This window comes from Apodemus sylvaticus, chromosome 9 (assembly GCF_947179515.1).
Source record: "Apodemus sylvaticus chromosome 9, mApoSyl1.1, whole genome shotgun sequence".
NCBI lineage: Eukaryota > Metazoa > Chordata > Mammalia > Rodentia > Muridae > Apodemus > Apodemus sylvaticus.
In genome coordinates, this window is record NC_067480.1 from 5386669 (window position 1) to 5400329 (window position 13661).

The 13661-nt window shown below is 41.4% G+C and overlaps 1 non-coding gene across 1 annotated transcript; it reads left to right on the forward strand.

The window, feature by feature from the left end:
- The first annotated feature begins 5190 nt into the window (after nucleotides 1-5190).
- LOC127693147 (small nucleolar RNA SNORA17) lies at nucleotides 5191-5322 on the forward strand. Its single transcript, XR_007979622.1, has one exon. It is a non-coding gene; the product is annotated as a small nucleolar RNA SNORA17 (small nucleolar RNA).
- Nucleotides 5323-13661: the final 8339 nt, after the last annotated feature.

A 13661-nucleotide genomic window follows, 5' to 3' on the forward strand; every position in this document is an offset into this window, starting at 1 on the left:
TGGTTGAGGGTTCCTAAGGCCATCAGAAATATGTGTTTCCTTTTGGTTGTGACCCACAGGTTGAGAGCTACTGCACTATGAACGTGTCCTTCATTTTTGAAATTTTGTGCTTGGCCTACCAGATTAAAGTTCTACAGAGAATTCTACTTAATTAATAAGCTGTTTAATTTCTTTAGCTAGAACTTCCAGTACTATATTGAATAGATACCAGGAGAGTGGGCATCCTTATATTGCCTCTGATTTTAATGGGATTGCTTCAAGTATCTTTCCATTTAGTTTGATATTGACTGTTGGTTTGCTGTTCAAAATCATGCTTTTTCAAACAAATAGGCAAAAATCCTACAGCATTAGTATAGACGTAAACACCTGAGCCTATGCCCCGAGAGCTATATTATCAGTTTCTGCTCAGTGTTAAGGCAGGACTATGGCCTGAATGCTCCCTAATGCTCATCTTAGAAACTCCATGTCATGGGGGTTCTGATCAATCAATCAACCAACCAATCAATATTGTCATAGTATGTTGTTATTATAAATAATGAACATGAATGTGCACCCTCTCTCCAAGTCACCCCTTCTGCCATGCTATGATTCTGAAAGAAAGTCCCCCTTAGATGTGTTTATCCCTGAACTTCTAAGTCTTGAGGTCCATGAACCAAAGAAACTCCTGTTGTTTTTAAATCACTCAGTGTATACTAGTCTATTATAACAGCAGCAGCAGAAAACTGACTAACACAGAAGATGGTACTGATACTTCAAAATTAGTATCTTGGGGCTTCCCAATTGATTGACTTTTTAAATAGATTTTTTTAGAAAATACATTGATCACTGTCAGAAAATACATTGATGAGTGTGAGCTGCCCACTGTTCCTCATAAAATAATGAATAAGATGGGAACATAAGGGTGCTTTTCCACAGTGAAAAGCACACACACACACACACACACACACACACACACACACACACTTTTTTTGAAAGACAAGCCATTGAGCATTAGAAAAGAATGGGTGGGATGATACAAACAGATACACTGCCTCTGGTTGCCTGAAGCAGTCACAAGAGCATGGAGGATGAGGGGACCAACTGGCATCCCCCATCAGTGGGGCTGAACCACTCAAGATTACAGGAAATACTCTGTGTGCTTGACTGTCTGGTGTCAACTCTCTCTCTCTCTCTCTCTCTCTCTCTCTCTCTCTCTCTCTCTCTCTCTCTCTCTCTCTAGAGCCTTGGTGGTGTTTGGTTTCTCTGCCAATCCTTTTCCTGAGTATCTTCCCAATTTATTCCACACCAACCTGCTGCCTCACTGAGCCCCAACCTGTGTGCGTTAGAAGGGCATGGCTCCCGCCCCATACATTGTCCCACTCTGTTTAGTTTCTAGAGCCTCACCTTGCATGCCTTAGAATGGCTGCGCAGCTCCTGCCCCACACATTTCCTCTCCTTGGTCTTATCAGCCTGGAGCACACCACCAAAAGTTACCACACACTGGCTATCTTCCCCTCTTGCTACTGTAGTCTCCCCAGGAGTGAATGTTTGCACTTCTTATTCAGGAACGCAAGAAAACATCCATTAATTGAAAGTGTAGTGAACCGCCCACAGGGAAATCAAATCATATTTGTGGGATGGTAATGTCAGGATGACCAGTTTTCCTTTCCCAAACTTTTTATACCTTGCATTATTACTTTTATTTATTAAAATGCATACAGATTTTAAAAGAATTGTATTCTCGTGCTGAGCCACTTTGCTTACCTAATTGTTTGTTAGGCATAAAAAGGTGTAATGATGGGAACAGACAGGCTCATTATTATTCAGATTGACAACACAAACACGCTAACCATCCATTTTCATTTCCCGCTTGCTTTGGCTTCACTGAGTAAAATCAAGTTGAATGTTCTTAACCCATTTGATCTTCACCTGTTAATTACCTGCTCTTTTTTTCCCCCAACTAGATGGGGCAAACATTTCCGATCCCCCAATCAAATACTCTCAGCTATTCTCACACTGAGTGAGATTAATTACATTTAGTACAAATGCTCTCACGTGTATTACCCTTTATTTCAAACTCATTCCATCCCTAATTACATTAATGCTTATGAATTTTCTGTTTTTGGTTTTGTCACAGTGCCTGATCTATTTGATTTAAGAAGTTGGCATGCATGTTTGGACCATTTTAAATAAACGACTTAAAATACTTATATTCTGAACTGGAGAGATGGCTCGATGGTTAAGAGCACTTCCTGGTCATACAGAGAACGCAGGTTTAGTTCCCACCACCCATGTGGCAGCTAAGAAACTTCTCCATCTCCAGTCAGAGGCTCTGATGCCCTCTCTGACCTCTGTGAATACCAAACATGCCTGTGGTACACATACACATGTGCAGGAAAATGCTCATACACACACACAAAAATAATAATAATAAAATTAAATGCTGTGTTCATTAGGCCTTTACTCCAAGGAGCTTCTTCGGGGAACTCGACTGGATAGGATGGGAGAAGGTGGTTACTCAAGACTCTTGGAAAAGAAGTGCCTCACTCAGTCTGTGTTGGGGAGGGGTTCAGAACTGTGTCCCCCAGCTGCCTGGAGGTGTCTTGCATGGCTGTGACTCTAGCACCCTTCTTTTTAACACGGACTAGTCCCATGAAAGGGGTATGGAGGGCATTCCCAGTTGTCCTCTTTCTGCAGCATATACTAAGACATCCCCCAAGAGGGAAAATATTATTTACACTGTAGTTCCCAAGAAATACCTGGAGAGCCAGATTAAGATTTTCATTAGAGCCTGCCGATTATAGAATGCAAATAAACGTTCCTATGATAACTGCTCTTGATTTTCTTGATGGGTCTACAGCACATTCTTGCTACAGTTCAGGTGTTGTTTACAACACATACCCAGTTGGGCCGCAGCACTAGGTAATCCTTCAGCCTTCTCAAAAGAGCTCTGTCACCTTTCAGAAGCACCAAATGTTCCCACTCAAGCAAAAATGAAACTGGCAGCCTTCTGCCTGCTCTTTGCATAGTTCAAGTCACAGAAAACCCCTGAAGCAATCATTTCCTTGACAACTGTTCATATATTCTATTCAGTGACCTAGAAAAGCTCTATCTGGGCCGCTCTGTGACATTCCCATTCCTTTCTCTGTTCTCATGGATCCTATAAGGCCATGATGAAACAATCTAGCAAAACATACTTGCCAAAAGCAGTTTGTTGGCTACATTGCCAACAGCAAAGTGATCACTCATTGAAGCATCATCAAACACCCAAGATAGAAATATCACTTAATGAATTAAGGTGTTCTGTATAAATGGACTGTACCTTTAAAACAGAAATCCATTACTAAATTCTATGACCAGACTGTATCTCTTGGGTCTACCTGTCCTAGGTCGCATAGATGAAGACAACACAAATGAAGGGAACCCCAGAGCCAAGTGAGGCTTATGGCCGAAGCATCATCCATGGAGAACCCACTCAACTCACGTATGTTAGCCAGCTTCCTCTTATTATAATCAAATATCTCAGACCATTAGCTCATGAAAACAAAGGACTCTTTTGGCTCATTGCTCTAGACATTCCTGTCCAAGATCATACAGTTCGATTGCTCTGGGCCTCTGGAAACCAAGCACACTGGTGCAAACTAGTGTTAGACTCTACTGCTCATCACGAGCCAGAAGGAAAACAGACATACTGGGGTGCTCGGTAGCACACTTTAAACAACCTAAGGACTTACGGGTGGGCTTCCAAGTCCTGAAAGTTCACACAACTTCCAGAAAGTGCCACTTAGGGGACCAAATATTCAACATATGGATCTTTGGGGGGAAAGTACTTAAGTGTAAACCTTTGCAGAAGTGGAATCTGTATTGGAAACTCCTACTTTGCTGATTCCAATATGTTCCTTGAAATTTAAGTTAAGCTTATGGCTACTGTGATTGTCAACTCAACATAATCTAGACTCATCTGGGATATAGGTCTTTGGGGTTGCCTGTAATGGGTTGTCTTGGTAACCTTAACTGATATGAGAAGAAACATCTTGACTCTGGGCAGGGCTGTTCCCAAGGTCGAGGATCCTAGACTGTATAAAAGGGAGGCAAAGAGGCATGCATTAAGAAGCATTAGCCTCTCTGTTTCTTGACTGTAGATATGATTCCAGCTTCCAGAAGCCCCTGCTGCCTTGAATTCCTAGATATGGTTGACTGAATTCAAGAACTATGAGCCAGAATGAATCTTTTCTCTTTTATGTTGCTCTTGTTAGAATATTTTACCATAGCAATAAGAAAACAAAACAAAACACTATGACAGCAACTCAAGTGAGAGTAAATGTCCCAGCTTACTTCTAACTTTATGTAGACTTGTATCTGAACTAAAAGTGATATAAGAACCTTCTGTCTCTAAAGGAAAGACAGAAGTATTTCACTTTAAGTTTTTCTTCCCACATTAGCTAGAGAGTAGTCAGAAACAGTAGTGTCATAGATCATAAGCTAGATGCCATGCTGTGGTCTAGGCGCCATGCTGTTAGGAGAGCAGAAATAACAAGCTAAGGACCCAGCTACCCAACATTTCCAAGTTATCTCTGCCTCGGTTGCACCTACACTGCCATAGAAGGCACAGTCTTCTGTGGTCACACTGTTATGTAAGGCATAATCTTCTGTTTACATTGTTGTGTAAGATAAAGTCATTAGAGCCACTGGAATTTCCTCCTTGTTATTTCTGTTAGGCTTAATACTACAGTTAAAACAAATCAAAGGCTGAGACTCCAAAGGATGAATGTCTTAGTCTGTTTCCTGCTGTTATAATGAGTATCACCAACTGGGTAATTCATAAACAATAGACATTTGCTTAATGTGTGGTTCTAGAGATGGAGAAATTCAAGCTCATGATGGTAGTATCCAGTAAGTGCCTTCATGTTGAATCATACTATGGTAGCTGCACAAGCTTATAGTCAAGAAAAGAGCACTGAGGCGAATAAATTCTTTGTATCCTGAGACAATTACTTATATTGCTGAAAATGCCATTAATCTGTTCCCAAGAAGAGAAGCCTCAACCCCTAATAGGCTCCATAAGGAATCACCTTGTTAGGCTCTTTCAATGACAACATATTTTCACCACCACTTTTCTATGAGACATCAACCCACAGCTTGGTTTTATCAGATGGTTTTAGTTATAAACAAGAGAACTTAACATAAATTAAGGTTAAAAAATAGTAATTGCATACCCCTAGAAACATGGCAGGTGTGGCTGCTGTGTCACATGTACATCAGTAGACAGCAGAGAGGAGAGAGACTATGTTTATGATCAGTGTTCTGACCTGTAAAAATCCGAATGATTAGTAACCTAACATTCCCTGGAAAAAAAAACAAAAAAGCAAAAACCCAAGATCCTGAGATGACCAACAGTCAGGCACTATGCAGGCTGGGGGTAGACCATGTCTGAGATGACCCTTGCCCCAGGGTCATAGCACTCCTGAGACCATTCCCTAGTTGACCCCAAACATTCAGACACCCCCAAACACCACCAGAAGAGCAAGTAAGTGGTGGAGAAATGGAAGAGAAACGGAAGGATGAGGACACACTAAAGAGAGGCAGGACTAAAGACTCAGAGCAGTGAGGAACAGTCTGGTGTTAGGAGTTGGTGATGCCACCTGGGACCATGGTGGGATCCTAGCCTGTGCTTTCACTGTGGCCACATTTGGATCTATGGATCTGCAGTAGCAGGTAATAGGATCCATTACCACCAAAGGCCAGGCAGAGGTACCTGGTCTGGGTTGCTGCCTGATGGCATGTTGTCTCAGGGCTGTGCAGAATTGGCCTCACCCCTAACCTGGCCACCATGGGAGAGCTGGCTCTGGGACATGAGAGCAGGAGAGTTGACCCTGAGACCTGGCCATGCCACTTGTCTCCTGTAGGATGGCATGGATGAGGAAGAGACACCTTCCTACCCCCTACCCACTCCCCAACTGTGGCAGGCAGGAGACCTGGCCCTGAAATGAGAGCAAGAGAGCTGTGTCTGCCCCTCACTGGCTACAGTACTAGGGAGAGCAGCCCTGCACCTCACCTTGGCAGCACAGTAGAGCTGACCCTGGCTGTAGGGACAGGTACAAGCTAACTCAAGGCCATGAGCATGGGGAAAACTGGCTCCACCACTTGTCTGCCATGCTGTGACATGGGCAAGGGAGAGATGACCTCCCTTCTTGCCCCTTGTCACCTACAGAAGGCCTACAGTAGCCCTGAGACTCACCTGCTACAGCACTTAGGAGAGCAGAGCCTGCTCCTCACCTAGGCAGCACAGAGAGCTGTCTCTGGATATAGGGGTTGAGCATAGGCTGGCCCCTGGGGCATAAGAATAGAAGAGCTGGTCCTGCCTCTTGTCTCCTGGGCAGCAGCATGGATGAGGGAGAGATGCCATCCTTACCTCCCTCATCCCATGCTATCTTTGATGGGCAGAAGAACTGGCCCTGGGGTCATGACACTTAGAGAATTGGCCATGTCTCTCACCAGCTGCAATACTCAGAACAGTGGGCCCCGCACTTCTGTGGGCAGCAGGGAAGAGCTGGCTCTGGTTGTGGGTGTTACTGGTGGGGATTGCCAGGCCAGTGGGCATGTGAGTGGAAGATCTGGTGGGCTGACCAGCTCAGATACCTCTCAGGCCCAGACCCAGGGATTTGAGTTGGCCCACCTTATCAATGAACTGCTGGAGTGCATGAAGGAGTCGGTCCTACAGATCTAAACTCCAGGATATTCATAACACAGGGCATCAACAGACTATCTGAAAAGAGTCCCAGTGAAGGTTCAGTATTGGTGGAGTGGCCAAAGCCAGAGGCCTCATACCAGACCAACAAGGCATTGCAATAAACATTTCAAGCAAAGAAATGTGGACAAAGGGTAAACAGTGAGACACACTGTGACACATTACAGCTTCCACAATGAGATTTGTTTCTCTGTTGGAGGAGAGGTTGTAAGGATAGGTAGAAGGGAAGGGGAAAGGTATGGGATTAGGATTCATGATATAAGTTCACAAAAAAACAATAAAACAGTAAAAAGTTTTAAAAGTGTAATAGAAAAGGTAGCAGAGGATGAGGATAAAATGAAAATTTCTGAGATGATTTTGTGAACATGGAAGTTGCTGTGTGCCAGGCAGTTCAGTTATAAAACAACTGGTTACTGTTACGAGAAGAAGTGAGGATGACTTTGAGTCTAGAATATTGATTCTCAATTTCACATGTCCTACAGACAATATAGTCTTATTATAGTGAACTACTTATAATAGTGTACTACTTATGGTAGTGTACTACGTATAATAGTGTACTACTTATAGTAGTAGTGTACTTCTTACGATAGTCAACTACTTTATGATAATGATCTAATTACAGTAGTGTACTACTTATAATAGTAAACTAGTTTACAATATTGCACTACTTACAATATTGCACTACTTATAATAGTGAACTACTTACAAGAGTGAATTACTAATAGTGAACTACCTATAATAATGCACTACCTACAATAGTGAACTACTTACATTAGTTCACTACTTACAATAGTGTACTTCTTACAATACTAAACAAACATTCAAATTCTGTGCTTTTTTTTCTACAATCAGATCAGAACATATAATCAATGATTAGGGAATTCTAAGGAACAGTTACAATAGCAGTCAAGAGCTATGTTAATCTGTTTTTATGTCAATAGTTATTTTTTTAAGTTATCTTTAGAAAGATAATTAGTTTAGGGATTGAATCTTTCACTGGGATGTCCAGAGTGCCTCCAGAGCTTTGCTCTGAGAATCCTGAGGGGTATTTTTGTGACCCACATGAAGATAAATGAAGACTTTAGCATCCAAAGGAAAATGTCAATGACAAAATTAGAGAAAAAAATTGACGTTCCTGTTAGAATTGAGTGAATATGATCTCCTTTGTTATTATTAAAACCCAAGATATTATCTAGAAATAGCTTCCTTATAAATAAGAAGGCTGAAGTAAACCTTGACATCGCATCATTAAAAGTGTGTACTGTGGTTTTAGTTTTTCTCTGTGTAAAAGATTTCTATTGTTTGTTTGTTTTTGTTTGTTTGTTCTTTATTAAAAGAACTTTCTACTCTAGTTCCATGGTTATATAGGTGATGTGTGTGATCATTGTTTTGGTTTCAAATAGTTTTACTGATCTCTGATTAAAATCCCTTATTTCTGATCCGTAAGCTTTTAGAAACTAGAAAGAGCTTTAATTTTTATATGAAGTGTGTGTGTGTGTGTGTGTGTGTGTGCTTGTTAGTGTGTGTGTGGGGGGGGGGTGCAAATGCCAGAAGTTGATGTAATGTGTTCCTTCTTTGATTACTCTCCACATTAGGTTTTGTTTTTGTTTTGTATTTGTGTTTTGTTTAGTTTTTACAGGATCAGTTTACTCAGACTGGCTGGCCAGTGAGGTTCAGAGATCTTCCAGCCCCAGGGGTTACCGCTTTTTATGTGGGCCTTGAGGACCACTTAGGCTTCGAAGTTTCTATAGCAGGCGCTTTACTCTCTCCAGACCTGGAACCTACTTACATTGTCTCACCAAAATGTAGTAATGTTAGACACACATATGTAATTTTTGTCTTATATGTTATAAAAATAAAAACTAAAATGTGTAATGTCGTATTTTAGCTTTAAATTACAAAACATAGAAAACATAAATTACAGAAATTAAAAAAAAAAAAACATCGGAGGGCTCCATGCTTAGCGGCTTGCACACGCGCGCGCGCTCTCGTGTGTGTGTGTGTGTGCACACACACACACACACACACACATTGTAGATAGCCCTGGGTTTGTATTTTGATGCTAATTCCAATCCTCAGAGGAGCTGAAGATGAGGAGTTGCCTTGTGAACCTTCTCCCCACCTTAACTTTTCAAATAAAGGCTTGAGCCAATGATTGGACAGGAGGAAGGGGGAGGAGCTTAGAGTTTGTGGGAGGAGAAAAGGATTGGGGGTGAAGGGGGAAACAGGGAGGAGCTACAGAGGGTCGAGGGGAGGAGCTACGGAGGATGGAGGGGAAGGAAGAGGAGTTATGAAGGATCCAGGGAGAGGCTGCAGAGAGAGAAGCACGTGGCTGGAAAAACGGCAAGTTCTATGGGATAATATAGATGGGAATAGAGTAGTGTAGTGGGAGATCTGCCCAATCTAGGCTTATAGCTTGTTTCTCTCTCTCTCTCTCTCTCTCTCTCTCTCTCTCTCTCTCTCTCTCTCTCTCTCTCTCTCTCTCTCTCTCTCTCTCTCTCTCTCTCTCTCTCTCTCTCTCTCTCTCTCTCTCTCTCTCTCACACACACACACACACACACACACTCATGCACTATTAAAGTATATGCATTCCAAGTAACACTTTTCAGGGAGTCTAGGATTGGATAAAAGCCTCCTGAATGGCCAAAAATCAACAAACTTCAAGAAACAATATTGAGAATTTAAAGTTTAATTTCCATAGTCAAGACGTGTACTAGAAATGCAGGAGCTATGAGAGACCATCGGACAGACAGAAGGCAGGGGAATCTTCCATGTCAGATCTGAATCGATCGAGGCAACACGGAAATAAACGACAGACACATCTCTACAGAAGCAAGCTGTCCTTTAACCTGAGCAATGAAGGGCGTGGCTAAGAGGCCCTCCACCCAGCTGCCTTGGTTCTGAGTCCTTTTAAATGCCCAGAGTGACAAGAAGAGAGTCAAGTTGGATGAGTTTGTCAGAGGTCACACAGGCCACCTGAACTAGCACTGTTACGAATTTGGGGACACAGACCTCTCCAATTGCTTCCAAGATGGCCAAAGAAGCATCATAGAAAGGGGTCACAGGCAGATGCCTCAGAGGCTGGCTGCTCTAGGAGCCGTGATAAAACTTAACAGATGCCAGAGGCCCAGAGTGTAAGCCAGCCATATAACAACAATATACATCCTCAGAGTGTATAATACAAATGAGGTTACATCTGTGATATATACAGAAACTGAGACTCCTCATGCTATTGCAATTTTTAATGAAAGTGCAGTTAAGTTGGAGCAATTTTTGCACTCATTAGAAGAAGAAAACCATCTAAAGAACCCTTCAGGCTTTGTCATGTTTGCTAACAAGACAAATGATGTTTGTCACTGTCATCAAACACAAGATATGCAGCCTTGGTTTGGTGGAAGAGCTTCAAACAGTGTCTTATGGGCCAGAATAAATTCAGAATCAGTCATTAGATCTTATTGCAACCTATAGGGGAAGGTTAAGAGACAAAGTTAATAAGGAAAAAAAAATGGCATGGTGATTGACAAGTTTGTTTGTTTAGTAGGGCGTAGGGTAACTGTAAGAGGAGAAGGTAACTGTGTAATGTCCGTTTTTCTATATCAGACTCCAGGGTAAGGAACAAGCACTGGGAAACTTCCTTAGAGGAGTCGGTTAAAGTTAGCACTAACTGGCAGTTTAAAAGAGAAATAGAATCCCATTGGACCCTTTTATAGGACTGTCTAGCAGTATCCCAAGGACACACTTAGATGGCCTGAATAATTTCTCAAGCCTGTGTGTGTGATGACAGAGTGCCTGGCAGCTTCCTTCAGCCAGGGACCATGGATGCCCAGGGTTCTGAAGGGCACAGGGCATCAGTGAGAAGTGGTCCACAGTGAGTGAAGGCAGCTTCCAGATTTGTCCTCATCTTTTAAGAAGATGGCCTATTTTTCTCAGGTGTAGACAGATATTATAGTGCTGATGTGATCCACGGTCTGGTCCTACATCTGGGCAATGTATACACACAAAAGAATCATTAGTGGGAAATAGATTTTTAAATAATATTTTATACAGTTAAGTGTAATATCCGAGGACTGTGGTTCACTGAACATTTTCAGAAACACACCGATCATTTTAATGTTGGCATACGTGCTGGCTTGGGTTAAAGGCCATGCAGATACTCAAAAGGAATTTCTGTTTTATGGAGTTAAGGCCAACTGAGGATCCTTGGGGTCATAATCCTTGGGGCTTGTGAGGAATCTGGGGCTCCTGGAAACTTCCTTTACTAGCTGTTTGCCTGTGTGAGGATAGTTCAAAGTCCTTGCCTGGCCTGAGTGTGGCTTTCACTGACACTACATAGACTGGATGCCGGTTTGAATTCATCAGGTGGTTCCTCCTTGAACAGGTGACTTCCCCTGTTACAGGGCATTTCTAAGAATAGCCCACAGTTTTTTGGATGGTAAGGGGGTAAGTATTTTAACTTTTAGTGAAACATTTTAATGAAAAATATATTTCTCTCTGACTATATGCAAATAGCCTCCAAGTACAGTTATTAAACACACAGTTAGGCAGTTGCACCAGTCTGCTACTTTTAAACAACTACATATAACCAATATTTTATATTTCAACACTTCAGTAGCCAAAATTTTAAATAAATGGTTAGAACTACATTTCAGCCAGTTCTTGTAACTGTTGATCTTTGACCCTAGAAACTATAATACCATACATATCATCTCTAAACTCATTCTCACTTATCTTTAAAAAAAACTTAGAAATTTATAACTTGTATAAGTCAGGACCCATCATAGGACAAGCTTATAATAGCAGGTAATCTTCCTGAGATGGTCTGCCTCAGATTAAACTAATTCATGACAGATCTGCTCCTATAGTCAAGGCTCAGGAGAAAATCATTTTAGGAAAGATTCCTGCTATTAATATTCTTTCCTGTTGTCATTATTAAACATATATGACAATCACTAGGTATTAGTCCACCCTTTTGAGAAGTTCTATGAAGTATAGTGGGACTGCTATTAGGTCTTTCTGATAGTCAAAACTTCAATGAGAACTCTGCCAGTCTCCCATGTGTCACTAGTTAATTGCCTCTTAGATAAAGTAACCAGACTTTCTACTACTCAGAGCAAATCCCAAGAAGTTATAAAACTATTAATCAAAGGTCATAAAAGGGGAACTAAGGATTTATTATAGGTGCTAGGACAGAAGATAAAATATTGACCAGATTTACCTATATAAAACTTCACTAATAACTTAGTTATGTTTTTTTAACTCTTGATGAACCTCTGGAGGTGTGACAGGCGATGAATGCGTAGCCAGATAATTCTCCTAATGGATATGCATGTAAATAGTCTCTGTTATAAACTTATATTTCAATTTATGATTTGATTTTATGTGTGAACTTGTGATGGACTTTTTGTCATGCGATCATGTATTCTGAAAGATGTATTTATGCTGAGGACAAAGAAAAGAGACAGAATTGAGCTAAGAAGAAATTTTTAGAACAGAACTGAGGATAAATTTTAGTCAGGACACAAGAGGACTTTTGGGTCAGAACAGAACTCAAGAACTTAGAAGTAAAGGCATAGCATTGGAAAAAAAGGCATTGAGAGAAAAGGCACTATTGTGACCACAAGCAGGAGGAGAGAGCACGATTAGAAGGAGAATGCAGAGTGGAATAACTTAGAAACTATCAGTAACATAAAAAACTAAGAGAGCAACGTGCAGAATGAAGACAGAAAGAGGAATAAGAAGACGCTACAGAGAGCAGAGGAGCAGGCAGGCTTCTCCTTACCGTGGGACAGGGCAGGTCCTTTCTTTATATATATATTTTTTTTTATTTTCTATATTCTTTGTTTACATTCCAAATGATTTCCCCTTTCCCAGATCCCCCCTCCCCATATGTCCCATAAACCTTCTTCTCTCCACCCATTCTCCAATCACCTCCCTCCTTTTTCTCTGTCCTTATATTCTCCTCCAACCCTAATCAATCTTTTCCAGGATCAGGACCTTCTCCATACTTCTTCATGGGAGTCATTTGTTATGCAATTTGTGCCTTGGGTATTCGGGGCTTCTGGACTAATTAATATCCACTTATCAGAGATTGCATTCCATGTGTATTCTTTTCTGACTGGGTTACCTCACTTAGGATGATATTTTCCAGATCAAACCATTTGCCTAAAAATTTTGTGAATTCATTGTTTCTAATTGCTGAGTAGTATTCCATTGTGTAAATATACCACATTTTCTGTATCCATTCCTCCTTTGAGGGACATCTGGGTCCTTTCCAGCATCTGGCTATTATAAATAAGGCTGCTATGAACATAATGGAGCATGTGTCTTTATTGCATGCCGGGGAATCCTTTGGATATATGCCCAGGAGAGGTATAGCAGGGTCCTCTGGAAGTGTCATGTCCAGTTTTCTGAGGAACCACCAGACTGATTTCCAAAGTAGTTGTACCATCTTACAGCCCCACCAGCAGTGGAGGACTGTTCCTATTTCTCCACATCCTTGCCAACACCTGCTGTCTCCTGAGTTTTTGACCTTAGCCATTCTGACTGGTGTAAGGTAAAATCTCAGGGTTGTTTTGATTTGCATTTCCCTAATGATTAATGATGTTGAGCATTTCTTAAGGTGCCTCTAGGCCATCTGAATTTCTTCAGGTGAAAATTCTTTGTTCAGATCTGTACCCCATTTTTAATAGGGTTATTTGGTTCCCTGGAGTCTAACTTCTTGAGTTCTTTGTATATATTGGATATTAGCCCTCTATCAGATGTAGGGTTGGTGAATATCCTTTCCCAATTTGATGGTTGCTGTTTTGTCCTTTTAACAGTGTCCTTTGCCTTACAGAAACTTTGTAATTTTATGAGGTCCCATTTGTCAATTCTTGATCTTAGAGCATAAGCTATTGGTGATCTGTTCAGGAACTTTCCCCCTGTGCCCATGTCC